Source organism: Lacerta agilis, chromosome 11, assembly GCF_009819535.1.
Source record: "Lacerta agilis isolate rLacAgi1 chromosome 11, rLacAgi1.pri, whole genome shotgun sequence".
Taxonomy (NCBI): Eukaryota; Metazoa; Chordata; class Lepidosauria; order Squamata; family Lacertidae; genus Lacerta; species Lacerta agilis.
Genome location: NC_046322.1, coordinates 44,077,070 through 44,091,993, shown reverse-complemented (window position 1 = coordinate 44,091,993; position 14,924 = coordinate 44,077,070).

The window sequence follows — 14,924 nt, the reverse complement described above, 5'->3', positions numbered from 1 at the left end:
ATAAAGTGGGGTGGAAGTAGGGCCGTTGCATTATTGATTAAAAGCCTTCAACAATTTAATGCAAAGAGGGTAAGGAGAAGATAGCTGTGCTGAAGGAGCCTGGTACAACCATTCATACTGGGAGAGCAAACAAACAAACAAATCCTAGGCAGGGTGAAGGATGGACAAAGAGACAATTTCTGCCTCTCATTTTTCCACAGGATTTGCAAACGGGTGTGTTACGAGGGAGTTCAGTAGAGGAGTTAGAAGGGGAGGCCTGGAGTGCTGTCTTACAGTGTGCGTAGGGCCAAGAGACATGAATGCTGAATGAGCTGGTGCAGAAACCTGCAACACCTATACCATGCTTTCCTTCTTCCCTGAGAGTGTGTTCAAAACAACACCCGCAGTAAGTGCAAGCTGGTTGCCTTACTGGAAGAGAAGGTACAGCAACTTGGTCATCTATTTTGGACCCAGTCCTCAACAACAGGGAGGAACTGATTGACAAAGTGGAAGTAGTCGGAACCTTTGGAGGAAGTCATAACATCCTCTTGAGTTTCATGATACAGAGGCAAGGGAAAGATGAGTGTTGTCAGACAAGCACTCTGGACTTTATGAAGGCTGATTTCAAACAGTATAAGGATCTACTGGGTGAGATCCCATGCTCAAAAATACTCAAGAAGAAGGGAATCCAAAATGGATGGGGAGTTTCTTAAAGGGAAAATATTGGAGGCACGGATCGAGACAATTCCAGCAGGAAAGAAAATTGGAAGGTATCTAAAGAAACCAGTTTAGCTGCATAAGGAGCTGATAGATGAGCTGAGATTTAAGAAGGGCATGTCTAAGTAATGGAAAAAGGGGAAACAACAAAGGAAGAGTATACACGAGTAGCTAACAGTTGCAGGGAGAAAGTCAGGTCATGCAAAGCTCACAATGAGCTCAGTCTTACAAGGGAGATTAACAATAATTTTAAAAGGTTTCTTCAGCTACTTATGTACAAAGCAATAGGAAGAACAAGCAAGTAGTAGGTCCTCTGCATGGAGAAGACAGAAAAGTGTTATTGTTACTATCATGACAGTGTTGTGATCTACTTATAAAGTTAACAATGACAAATAAATAATTTAGATTTTGACAGTTTTGATTGATAGACTAAACAACAGATAAAGATCATGTCATAATAAAACGAGTAATTTTTTTGAGTTATTTTAGGAACAACTAGGATGCTGAAATCTACATTTGTTAACTAATCTGATCCTGTGTCGGATTCAGAAATAAAGAGACCTAGAATCCTAAAATTGTAGAGTTTGAAGTGCCCACAAGGGTCATGTAGTCCAACGCCCTGCAATGCAAGAATATTTTGCCCAATGTGGGGCTCGAACCTATGACTCTGAGTCCAACTTTAGAATAAGCTAATGAATTTTTTATCAGTTCACAATTTTGTTAGCAGTGCAATGAACTTGAGAAAAAGAGCATTTCACAGTTTTAAGGCTTAAATATCAAACATTGTACTTAGAGCAATTAACATTTTGACTGGAAAAATCCAATGTGGAGACCCAGGGCAAAATTATAGCTTTCCTGTTGGAACAGATTCTCCCTCTTTACGCTTAACATTTTTTTCATTAAAAGTACCACTCTGCAGTTAGTAAGAAACAATAGGTTCCAGTAAGTAAACAGTACCTCACATGCCAATAGCACTGCCCATATTTGCTGTCAGCTGAATATGATAAAAGAAAGAAAGAAAGAAAGAAAGAAAGAAAGAAAGAAAGAAAGAATTATTCTGGATGATGAAAAACAACCAAATATTCAGCACTCAATTAAGAAACAAGACTAGAAATGGTTGCCAAATTCAGCCAAATGCCTTTGAATTATGCCTCCTATGAAATGCTGTTTGTACTTCAGTGGAGAAATCTTCACTCCAGTCATTTAAATGTTAAATGGAAGGCAGCTAACTCCCTTCCTGTTGTTAAAATGACTTATTGTATTTCTCAGAACGTTATTGTTGCAGGTAAGCTTCAGCTTAGGTAGCATGAGAAGGATATAGATTGAATAAATAACATGGGGCATGTTCCAATTGTAAGCATTTTTAGTCCCATTGATTTTAATGGGAAACATTTAAGAATGTTGTTATGTGTCTCCTGCTTCCTCAAGCAGCGAGGTGTCCAGGGCAGCTCTGTAGGGTTAAGTTTCCTTTTGATCAGACAGTGCATTGGATATTTATAGCATCACTTAGTCAACAAATATACAAGCAGAACATACTGGAAGGAAATCCATTCAGCAGCACAGGAAGGGTGTAATGTCAGATTCCCAATAAGAGCAAGGGGTAGCTAAGGTCATTTTAGGGTCCTGCCTGTTCCTAATTCAAACTGCTTCTAGCTGCTTTCATCGTTTTCTGCACCAAACTGATGAGGTAATTATTCAGCCCTTTAATCCAGTCTCTGATCACTCCTGAGATGTCCCTTGATGTAAAACCGTGGCAAATCATTCACAACTGAGAAAGAACCAGAAGAAGAAGAAGAAGAAGATGAAGAAGAAGAAGAAGAAGAAGAAGAGGAGTAGTAGTTTGGATTTGATATCTCGCTTTATCACTACCTGAAGGAGTCTCAAAGCGGCTAACATTCTCCTTTCCCTCCCCCCCCCCACAACAAACACTCTGTGAGGTGAGTGGGGTTGAGAGACTTCAAAGAAGTGTGACTAGCCCAAGGTCACCCAGCAGCTGCATGTGGAGGAGCGGAGACGCAAACCGGGTTCACCAGATTACGAGTCTACCACTCTTAATCACTACACCACACTGACTCTCCATATGGTCCACTCTCCCAATGATGGAATCATAGAATCACTGATGTAAACAGAGAACAGCCATGAAAATTGAGAAGAGTTCTGAAGTAGAAAACCTCTTGAAGACCTCTGACAATATGACAATACAACACCAAGAGAAGATTATACAATACGTGAAAATAATAATTGGTACCTTCATGTAATATATATATTTGACAAAATGTCTATGCAGTAAGCAGAGCTAAAGGTCCCCTAGTTTGAATTGGATTAGATCAGAGATCAGGATGGATGAATATGTCCATTTTGGTTTCTCTTAATTTTTCAATTTTCCAGTCTTAGCTCAGTTCTCCATATTTCCAAATCAGGTTGCTTATTTTTTTTAAAAAGTGTCCTCAGGTAAATTTATCAGCACTTTGATGCAATTTTCTCCTAATATATACATGTTTTATGCAGTTTTCCCTAACCTACACATTTTTGGAAAGCAATTTCCCCTAAAATAATGCATTTTGTATGATTTTTTTTCACTGAAACATGCATTTTACGGGCATGTGCAAATTTGCAAATTTTGTGCACACTATTTGGCTGTAGAACAGCATTCAGAGAATTGCGAATTTTGAAGGATAGCTTTGTCCTGGTTGTTTGGAAAAGGAAAGTTAGTTTAATTTGCCTTTAAATGTGAACTGCATCAAATTCCTCCCCCATCCCTAGTCAGAAATAAATTAAGTTTCCCCCACTGAAAATTCAGAAAGAGCTCAGCATGCCTTTTTGAGCAAATTTGACTTGGGGAATTGGCCTGGAGATGGCAGCAACAACAGCTGCATCAAACCATGGTTTTGGGAGTAGTGGAGAAGGTAATATTTAGGCCTGGCAAGCTTCCTCCTCCTCCTCCTTTTTCACAGCTCCCCAATGTCAGGAACATCATTTGTTTGTTTCAAACAATTATAGCCACCTTTCTGCATAAATGGCATTCAAGGCAATTTAACAACAATTCATAAATGCTTCAAAACCAATAAAAATGAAAGCATAAAACAGCAGATAAGGGATCAAAATGTGTCACTGTAAAGCCACAATTAGAAATACAATGCAGTAGCTAAAAAAAATTTACAGCAGTTAGTAAGATAAACAAGACAAGACAAGCATACGAGTCTAGTGAAATTATTAGTTTTAAGTGTTCACTGTTTGTAACAATTTCCAGAAGGGAAGCTGGGCTAGTTTGTGTTGCAGCAAAACCAACAAAGAATTTTGTGGCACCTTAAAGACTAACAAAACCCACAAAAACTTATGCCGTCATAAATGTGTTAGTCTTTGTTAATATATCAAGTGTCACAGGACCTTATCTCTGTGACGTTGTTGCACTGTGCCAACTCACATTCAATTTACAACAGCTTTAACTCTCAGATCCTTTTCATCAGTGTGGCATTTCGACTAGTTATCCCCTGATTTGAATGTGTCCGTTTTCATTTCTATGTAAATGATATGTTTTGCTGAAATAAATTACTGCCACATAACATGAATATTAACTGCACCTATACATGAAGTTAGAGTATGTTGGAGCTTTCTTTCGCCATTAGCTTTGCTGAAACAGCTACATGTGGCTCCATTTGCAATATGTTTATGAAAACAGCTTGTAATGTGATTTTATTGAGACTGAGGCTGAGTGAAACAAGCTAGATATCAGCAAAAGTAAGAAGTAGGCCTTTCCAGGCATCTCATTGACAAAGCACCAGAGAGCATAAAACAAAACAAAACATCGGTCCCAGCTCCTGCCCACCTAGCAGTTCGAAAGCACATCAAAGTACAAGTAGATAAATAGGTACCACTCTAGCAGGAAGATAAACGGCGTTTCCATGCACTGCTCTGGTTCACCAGAAGCGGCTTTGTCATGCTGGCCACGTGACCCGGAAGCTGTACGCCGGCTCCCTCGGCCAGTAATGCAAGATGAGCGCCGCAACCCCAGAGTTGGACATGACTGGACCACCAAACCAGCAAAGCTGTGCAGAATAGAAACATTATTCATGCTCACCTGAAAGTCAACAAAGATGAGGCGAACTTCCTCAGTCTAAACTTCCATGGAAGGAGTTTCATAGTCAGCCAGAGAAAAGGCCCTGTCCCACATTCCCAACAGCTTCACCTTTTTAGGTGGCGGGACACACAACAGGGCCTAAGAAGAAGATTGAACCTGTAGTCAGGTTCAAATTGAAGGAAATGGTCTCTCATAGGCACGGCCAACTCCCAAGAGATTGGGATCTACTCCCAGTACAAAAAAACCTGGCAGTGATCTACCCATTGTCATTGGAGGGAGGAGGAGTTTGCATGGATTGTCCAGAGTTGTCGAGGCCAGAGTTGTCGAGCTTTTTGGGGGGTAGAATTGCCCAGAGTTCTTCAGCTTTTATTTGTTAATTTTTGGTAAACTGTATTTAATCCCACAATTGATAAGGGTCCCATGATCTACCAGGATCAGCTAGGGATCTACCGGTAGATCACAATCTACTGGTTGGACATGCCTGGGACTCAGATACCCTGCCCCCAAGCCATGGGATATGGTTTGTTTAGCACTAAACAAACCATATCCCATGGCTTGGGGGCAGGGTATCTGAGTTTGTTTAGCATTGACTACGCAAAAGCATTTGACTGTGTCGACCACAGCAAACTATGGAAAGTTCTTAAAGAAATGGGAGTGCCAGATCACCTCATCTGTCTCCTGAGAAATCTCTATTTGGGACAAGAAGCTACAGTTAGAACTGGATATGGAATAACTGATTGGTTCAAAATTGGGAAAGGAGTACGACAAGGCTGTATATTGTCTCCCTGCTTATTTAACTTATATGCAGAATTCATCATGCGAAAGGCTGGGCTGGATGAATCCCAAACCGGAATTAAGATTGCCGGAAAAAATATCAACAACCTCAGATATGCTGATGATACAACCTTGATGGCAGAAAGTGAGGAGGAATTGAAGAACCTTTTAATGAGGGTGAAAGAGGAAAGCGCAAAATATGGTCTGAAGCTCAACATAAAAAAACTAAGATCATGGCCACTGGTCCCATCACCTCCTGGCAAATAGAAGGGGAAGAAATGGAGGCAGTGAGAGATTTCACTTTCTTGGGTTCCATGATCACTGCAGATGGTGACAGCAGTCACGAAATTAGAAGACGCCTGCTTCTTGGGAGAAAAGCAATGACAAACCTAGACAGCATCTTAAAAAGCAAAGACATCACCTTGCCAACAAAGGTCCGTATAGTTAAAGCTATGGTTTTCCCAGTAGTAATGTACGGAAGTGAGAGCTGGACCATCAAGAAGGCTGATCGCCGAAGAATTGATGCTTTTGAATTATGGTGCTGGAGGAGACTCTTGAGAGTCCCATGGACTGCAAGAAGATCAAACCTATCCATTCTCAAGGAAATCAGCCCTGAGTGCTCACTAGAAGGACAGATCCTGAAGTTGAGGCTCCAGTACTTTGGCCACCTCATGAGAAGAGAAGACTCCCTGGAAAAGACCCTGATGTTGGGAAAGATGGAGGGCACAAGGAGAAGGGGACGACAAAGGATGAGATGGTTGGACAGTATTCTCGAAGCTACTAACATGAGTTTGGCCAAACTGCGGGAGGCAGTGAAGGATAGGCGTGCCTGGCGTGCTCTGGTCCATGGGGTCACGAAGAGTCGGACACGACTGAACGACTGAACAACAACAACAACAAACAGCACTAGATAAAGTTGCTGCTGCAATGAAGGATGTCTGCGAAGGTCAACTGTGAGACTTGCAAAGAGTTAGCACCTGGGATTTAATATACAAATTCAGCTGTATTTTTGGTATATAAATTTACTGAAGATAGAAGAACCGTTGTTCAATCAGACACAGACTCTTTAATATGTACATGTTACATTACATTCTAAATTATACAACAGCATTGCTTCTCTCCGCTGAGGGAATATGCTGTGTAGGAATAAAGAAGGATTGGAGAAAGAACTTGAAGCTGTGGGAATTAATTATATCTTGCAGTTGTAGTTAGAGAAGATGTGAAGGAATCTCTTGTATTTCCACTAGACCTAATTCAGTGAGTGATACCTGTCTTGCAGCATTCAAGAACACCTATCATCTGGGGGGGGGGGAATGCAGTACATTTGCAGTATGTTACGAAACATCTGCGGAACTTCTTGATTTGCATTGCCAGATGGTGTAGGTCAGGTTCTGCTGAACTGAAATATCCAAGATATCCAATGGTCAGTACCAAGGCTGACTGGGGTCAGGGTGCAAAAAGGCTGAGAGGATAGCAACGAATGTTAAGATATTATTCATTGGCTTACTAGTGGGTGAGAAATTCATGAAATTCAGAAGGCATTCTGCAAGGTAATACAATTGACAAAATTGTTTTTATATTGTTCGGAAATATGTGGCAGAAAGATTATTGCACTGAAGCTATGTTGTCATTGAAGGACACTGAACTAAAATGCCCAATCATTAAATGATAATCCAGAGAGAGACCAAAATTGGTAAGTGAAGAGTTTGGTGTAGAGATGGCATGCAAACCTGTCCACGCTCCCCCTCACAACAGACTGCAGTCATGTTATGTCCATACACAACAAACCAAAAGGTCTTCTATTATTCTCAGAGATATTTCCACCAATAAAGCCTCTACTCACTCCAGGTTGACAAATCCAGTTCCATCTTTTGAAAGGAAGAGCTAAAGATCCCTTAGGGGATACTGCTGTCTGAGAGGAACAAGTGTAGCAGGCATGAATAAGAGGCAAAAGCACTGGAACAGAATCCCAATATGTCTCTAAATACTTCCAGAAGATGCTTGATTTTGATTGGTCTTTGGAGTTTCACTGTCGTGCAAGGGAAAGGTTTTGTGCTTTGGATTGGGCATAGAGGTAAAAGGAAGGGGTGAGGGCTCCATAGCTACAACTTGGGCTTCTCAGATGAAGGACCTGAATCACCAGAGAGGACTATTATCTACAACTGATGATCCTACCTACAAAAGGTTCAAGTCGTAATGACTGTCATCACCTTAAATTTGCCACAGATGCAACTTTAGTTTCCTGTATCCAGTCCCAAACCATGTCTTACCAACAGGTAAGCTGAAGACAGGAATTGGGCCTCAGTCAGGCATCAATTCTAGTTGTTCCTTCATGCTACGGTGGAACTGAAGCTGCTTTCTCAGCATAATGGTCTCATTTTTGTCATCTTAGATGTCTTCCTGTTTCAGTGAGAGTTATGGGTGGTGCAGAGATGGTGATTTTGATTCTGCTGCATGTTCCTCCTCTCTGTTATGGAGAAATGAAAAATGGCTATGCTAACGTAATTGCTTCCGCCCATGACCTTCTGCACTATGGATCAAGAAGCTTCGCTGGCTCATCTGTGGATAGTGGCAGCAATAAGCAGAAATAAAGCTATGTTTACTTCCTGTCCGTAAATTGTTTCCGTCAGATAATTATTAAGGTTTTTCTAGGAGTATATAACAAACATGGATTTACACAGATCAATAGCCTTTTTTGAAAACTTCTAAGTTAGACCTTCCACTGGATGCTATAAAATGTGATCACTTCAAGGGATGATATTTTCTCTGAAAGTTTGGAGATTATTGGAGCTTTTGCCCTCCAGTAATGAACTTCATAAAACAAGAAAAGAGACAAGGAAGATGTTGAGATAATAAAGTGCTAGCCAACCCTGAGAATAAAATACTAGTAAAGTTACTGTTTTATTAACATCTTAATAGCCCCTTTGTGGCCTGTTCCTATGAGCAGCTATACTGAGATTGTAAGTTCATAGCAATGTATATATAGAGCCCAGTTCAAGAATGAGGAAAGAATTTGTATTCTTATGCTTGTGCATAAGTCTCTGCAACCTGGTGCCCCCCAAGTATATTGCACTACAACTCCTATCAGCTTCAGCTAATACAGATGTGCTGGTTGGAGGTGATGGAAACTGTGGCCCACAACATGTACAAGGCATGAGCTTGGTGAAGGTTGTGTTACACTTAGCATGACTCTTCTTCTTCCAAGCTTGGTTATACTGTGTTATGATACAGTAACCATTCCTCTCTTTTTATAAAGGTGCTAGTAATTGGCCCTGTATTTACCAGTCTCATTTTTTTGTTTGGCACAACAGAATGTTTTATTATTTTTGTACCACTTGCAGAGCAACAGATGCTGTTTTATAATAGCCAGGTTTAGCATAGCAGCTAAAGACAATCCATGAGATCATCCCACTTATTTTGGAATGTGTTGTTATCTGAACCCCATATACAACCCATGATATTTGCTGACACAGTGATGTGTGTGTGTGTATTTGAAACATATTTGTGATAAGGGTTCCCTTTTAATCTGAGGCTATTGGCAGCCAGAAGTCATTCCTAGGTATTCTGCAACAAATGCTTGCAATTACTAGTACATGAGATTTCCAGAGAGGTTACATTATTTACCAAATATCTCAGAGATCTTCTGAATATTTGCCAGATAGTCATTTTTGTTCTGTGATGAATGTTGCAGGGTTTGTTACATTTTTTTTAGTCGTACTCGGTTCAATGAAATTTACAACTGTGTATGCAAATGTTTATAGCATTCAGTCTTGCCTTCATTGATAGGGAGTCAAGGAGGTAACAACTTAGTCATATTGCTTTTCTTCTTCTTCTTCTTCTTCTTCTTCTTCTTCTTCTTCTTCTTCTTCTTCTTCTTCTTCTTCTCTCTCTCTCTCTCTCCTTCCTCACGTTATGTAGAAAATTCCAATTCCAATTTAGCAATAGGTGGTCTGCAATGATAACAGATTACTTTGACCCACTAGAAGCTTTGCACAACCATCACCTGAAATCCTAGCATTTTCTAATTTTTATTTTGGCCAAAAAAAAAAAAAGCCAAATTGAAAAGAAGCAAAGTCTTCTGCAAATGCAACATATCCACAGTTCATAATTTCAAGAATCCATGATTATACTCAGATTTTGGGTGTTGCTGTCCTCAATTGTGAATATATGGAGAATTCAAAGATAGTGACATCAGTGTTGCTGATTCATGTAAGATCAGAACCCAGCAAAGAAAAGGGAAGAGATACAGCCTTCCAAGGACTGGTCAATTCAGCCAGAGCCCTTACCCACTGCTGCGAAACATGTGGGATTGGAATGATTACTGGGGTGAAAGAAAGAGCTGGCACTTAATGGCTCACAGAGGGCAATACTTTGAGCTGCATTAGCCTGGTGTCTCTGTGTGTGAGAGGCAGGAATGAACATTATACAAGCCTGTTTCCTCCATAAACAACAACCAGCCAGATGGGGAAGGAAGCAGCATGACCCACCAATCTGCTGAAAAGCACAGTGGCTGAAATGGATTGTTTCCTGCTATCCCTGATTGGCTGTTGATATGGCATTTTGCCTTCCCTAGAGTGTTTCTTCTAATGGATGAGGTTTGTGTCTTCCATTGATTCAATCCATCTGTATCTACTTCATTCTTTTCCTTGTTTGCCACACCCTTGGCAGAAGGAGGAATGTGTAGATAAGGAAAATGAGAGAGGGAAGATGTTTGGGCGGTACTTACCTGCCCCACCTCCCCAGGCTGGAGCAGATCTCTCAGTGTGCTTCTGCCTAGGACCGTGAAAGTTTGCTGCACTGAGCAGAGCTAAAGTTGGCTAATAATACCACCCCTCAGGTATAGTTCTTAATGGTGTTATTGTCTCTGGCTATCCTTGTCAGTCTCCCTGAGCATCTGAAATACAGGGTTAGAACTGGAGGGAGAAGGGGGAGGGCTGATGTTGTGTGACACGTGATAACATGATGTCAGGATGTCAGGAGGAGCTGGGGGTGGAGCCAAATGCAGTGGCAATGTGGCGGCAATGTGGCTTCAGTGGCCAACTTGTCTGAATTAATTTTAAGATGTATTTTAATTAATTGATGTCTGTTTTTATGCTTATTGTGCTGTTTTTATGATGTTAGCCATTCTGAGCCTGGCCTTGGCCAGGGAGGGCGGGATACAAATAACAAATTATTATTATTTATTGAAGCTCCTCCTCCTCCTGCCACCGCTACCAGCCAAGTCTGCTTCCCCGCTCCTCCCTCTCTGTGGCAGGAGGAGGAGGAGGAGCCGGCCATTGTAGTCACACCATGCTTGGCTTTGGACTTAACCTTCTCTGCCCCCTTTGAACATTGGGGGAGGCCCTCCCGAAAAATATTGGAGGGGCCAAAAGGGCTCAACCCCTAGGAGATGACGCCCCAGGTGTTTTTGGACTATAGCTCCCATCAGGCTGATGGGAATTGTAGTCTAAAAACATCTGGAGAGCACCGGGTTGGTAAATGATGCTTTGTGTTACGTTCCCCAATAAAGCTGTGGCCTGAGTAATCTCATTTATTGCTGTCTGCTTCTTTCTTCCTCCCACAGCAATTAGACCTTTTGTGTGGTAAGATATTCCTTTAATTTACGAAAGCTTTCCACAGCAGCTCTCTGGCTGCTTTGTAAAGTTAATAAGGAAGCTCTGTTCTCACTTTCAACATCTTAAGACCCTGCGCTATGTGGTTTCTTAAGCAAGGGTGCCCAAAGGGCAAAATCAGCAACAATTGTACTTTTATTAGATCCAGCGTTGTTAGCCACTCGTTTTCAATATTGTCACCAGCAGGAGAGAGAAATACTTGTTTTCCAACCAGAAAAAGTTTTTGCTTTCCTTGGTTTTTTGGGTTTTTTTTTAATACCCTATTTAGAGAAGCCCTGTTTTCTTAATGGACAATCCTTGCAGCAGGTTATTTGATCCTTATTCCACCTTATCAAGAAGAAGTGTAAGCCACTGGCAATGATACAACTTTATGAAAATGTATGTATTTAGTTTAAATATGTATATAATGCCTTCTATCACAAAGGATTTGCAGGGAAGACAAATGTCAACATAGAAAGTAAAACTTTAGGTAATCATACCACCCCAGTTCATACATTACCTCCAGATGAGATTGCATAAAATTTAATTATTAAAACCTTGCCAACATCACAATCACCAATAAAAGAAATTAAAGATAACTTGTTTTGTCCATGGAAAGCTTCCCCAAAATGCAAATTTTGGTTAGAGTGGAAAAGATTCTGCTTCCGATCTGCATAGATCATAATGACTTGTTCCAGTAGAAGCTGAATAAATCCTCAAACCTGCTCCTATTACAGTATCGAGTGGCTTGTATGATTTGTAGGGCTGGTCAGTATAGGGCAACCATCCCTAACCTGATGTTCTCCAGACTACAGCTTCCACCAGCCCCTTCTATCATGGCCAATGGTCAGTAATGATCAGAACTATAATTCAAAACATCTGGAAGACAGCAGGTTGGGAACAAATGACATAGAGCTTTCTGCTTAAGAACCAGCAAGCAGAAATGAGCTGCTCTCAAAGATAATGTCTATTGCATTCCCTTTCTTTCTTTTCTTCTGTGAAATGACTCACCTAAAGTTTTACAGTGGTTTGCAATGCAATCCTATTATGTCTACTGAGAAGTAAGTCCCACTGAGTTCAGTGGGGCTTACTCCCCAGTAAATTTGGGCATAGGACTTCAGACTTGAGTGGCCTTTTTGTCCATAAGTGTTTAGTAAACGAAGGTGACCTCATTAAATCTCTGCATGTGAAATATGCTTTGTCAGGCAAACCAGTAATCCAAACCCCTTAAACTCTAATCTTAGCTGGTTTCAAATTCAGGAATGAAGAGGGATGGCAGTAGTAACACTAAAGGAAGTGAAAGAATGAAATTTGTTTGATGTTGAAGTGAATAACAATTACAGCATGGAGCTTAATCTCTTTAAAAGCACATTTACATGGAAAATGAATTTATAACAAGGTTGTTGAGCCCCAGAGGATGCAATAAATGATTGGGTCCCCCCCCCCCCGTTTCGGATGCTTTCTCACCCTCCACTGCCTCCCACATCCAAAAATTCATAATGAAGTGTCTCTAATGTCAGATACAGGTGGGTAGCCGTGTTGGTCTGCCATAGTCAAAACAAAATCGAAAATTCTTTCTAGTAGCACCTTAGAGACCAACTGAGTTTGTTCCTGGTATGAGCTTTCGTGTGCATGCACACTTCTTCAGATACACTGAAACAGAAGTCACCAGCCAACTTTGCTGCCACATAAACCCGGATAACACCATTACTGGTCCCAACAACATCAAACACACCATCTCAGGACTATTTAATTGCTCATCTTCCAACATTGTGTATGCAATCAAATGCCAACAGTGCCCTTCAGCTCTCTATATTGGACAAACAGGCCAAACCCTACGCCAAAGGATAAATGGACATAAATCTGATATCAGGAATCACAAGACAGAGAAACCAGTAGGAGAACACTTCAATCTCCCAGGACATTCTATAAAAGATCTCAAAGTAGCTGTCTTAATACAAAGAAATTTCAGAAATAGACTGGAAAGAGAAGTGGCTGAATTGCAACTAATCACCAAACTTAAAACCATGGAGAAACCTGGTTTGAACAAAGACATTGGATTCTTATCTCATTATACATAACAAAGCCATCTTTAGCCATCTCACCCCTTGCCTTTCCCTGCAAGACTAATTGCAGCCGTTTAGAGTCGTCAACTGGTTTTCCACACTTATCAGCCTATCACCCATTCCCACCACCCTTCTGAGTAATACCCCTCCCCACTCCCCCACTATATTTAAGGATCTGGTGACTTCTGTTTCAGTGTATCTGAAGAAGTGTGCATGCACACGAAAGCTCATACCAGGAACAAACTCAGTTGGTCTCTAAGGTGCTACTAGAAAGAATTTTCGATTTTGTTTTGTCTAATGTCAGAGAAAGTGTATTTAATAAAGAGAATATTAAATATAGTGCATGGCTATCAAAAGGAACACATATTTTTTTTTGAAAATTGGCTTCCTCTGTTAGTAGGAGAATAAAGAAAAGCTGTAATAATAATTCATGAAAATGACCTCTCTAAGAAAAGATTCCTTTCAAGCACCCAAAATGGGTGCCAAGATCAAAAGGTGAGGTCTATTATGGGCTGATATTTTGCAGGCAGCTCTCATTTGATCTGACAAAGGCGCATTCATGATCAGTGTGTGAAAATATCACTTTATTCATGATAAAAAGTTGAAGGCTGTAAGTTATATTTTTCTCTTTAAAAGACGGAGCTGGAACAGCCTAGTACCAATGGCTCAAACTGTACCTTTTTTAAGAATGTAAATATTACTGAAAAGGGAAAAAGAAGAAGAGAAAGAAAGAATGGCATTTGCAGCATGTTATTCACATACAAGGTATTCTTTCGAATGAACTTTTCATTTTCCAGATGTATCTGTTTGTAAACTGCTGCTGATGTACTCAGAAGACAAAAAGTAAGAATGAACTCACTTGATTAGAAATAAGACCACTAATGTAGTGACTCCTTATATTCTCCAACAGCTGAGCTTATAAAAGCTTAGAAGGAAAGGATATAAAGCTGTTTCAGAAATGTGTTACTGCATTGGCTTAATTAGCAGATGGCTAGATCACTATTTGGATATTTTTGAGAGCCATCTAAATTTATCTCTCTCTGTGTGTGTGTGTGTTGTATGAATGTGGTTTTATACAATTTGCACAGTATTGTCCAAAAGTGGTTTCTGAACTACCATCACAACGTCATAAAGAGATGAAGGTTCGAAGTTGCTCTTCCACTTTCAAGCTATTGTTTTTCCTAACAAAGGTCTAAGAAAAAACATTTCAAGAACACTCGACTGGCAGCCTGTACCTGTCATTGGACTGGATGGAATAATCATTAAGGATTCTATATTACACAAGGGCCCCTTCAGGGTGCTAACAAGACCTAAGATGGTAGGTCTAAGTGTAAGAAATCAGAACACTTGTGTAGCAAGTGTCAGATCAGGCCTCTCCAAGTAAGCAAAGGATGTTGCCAGAGTAGTTGTCTAGAGACTAGGGATGCTAGAGGCACTGGTGGAGGAAGAGGAGTGCGGGGGGACCGCATCGCCCCCAGCAGCACAATATCGGTGGGGTGCCATCATGGTTGCTCCCCTGCCCGCGCTGGGTGCCATGCCCCCAGGATGCGTACCATGCCCCTGCGGGCGGCGCACAACACCCCCAGGATGCATGCCATGCCCCTGTGGGTGGCACACCACACCCCCGGGACGCGAGCCAGTAGCGCCCCCACCTGCTCTCCGCCCCCTGGTGCCGGAGCATGAAGCTCCCCCACTGGCTAAAGGAACCTGATTTCTGTG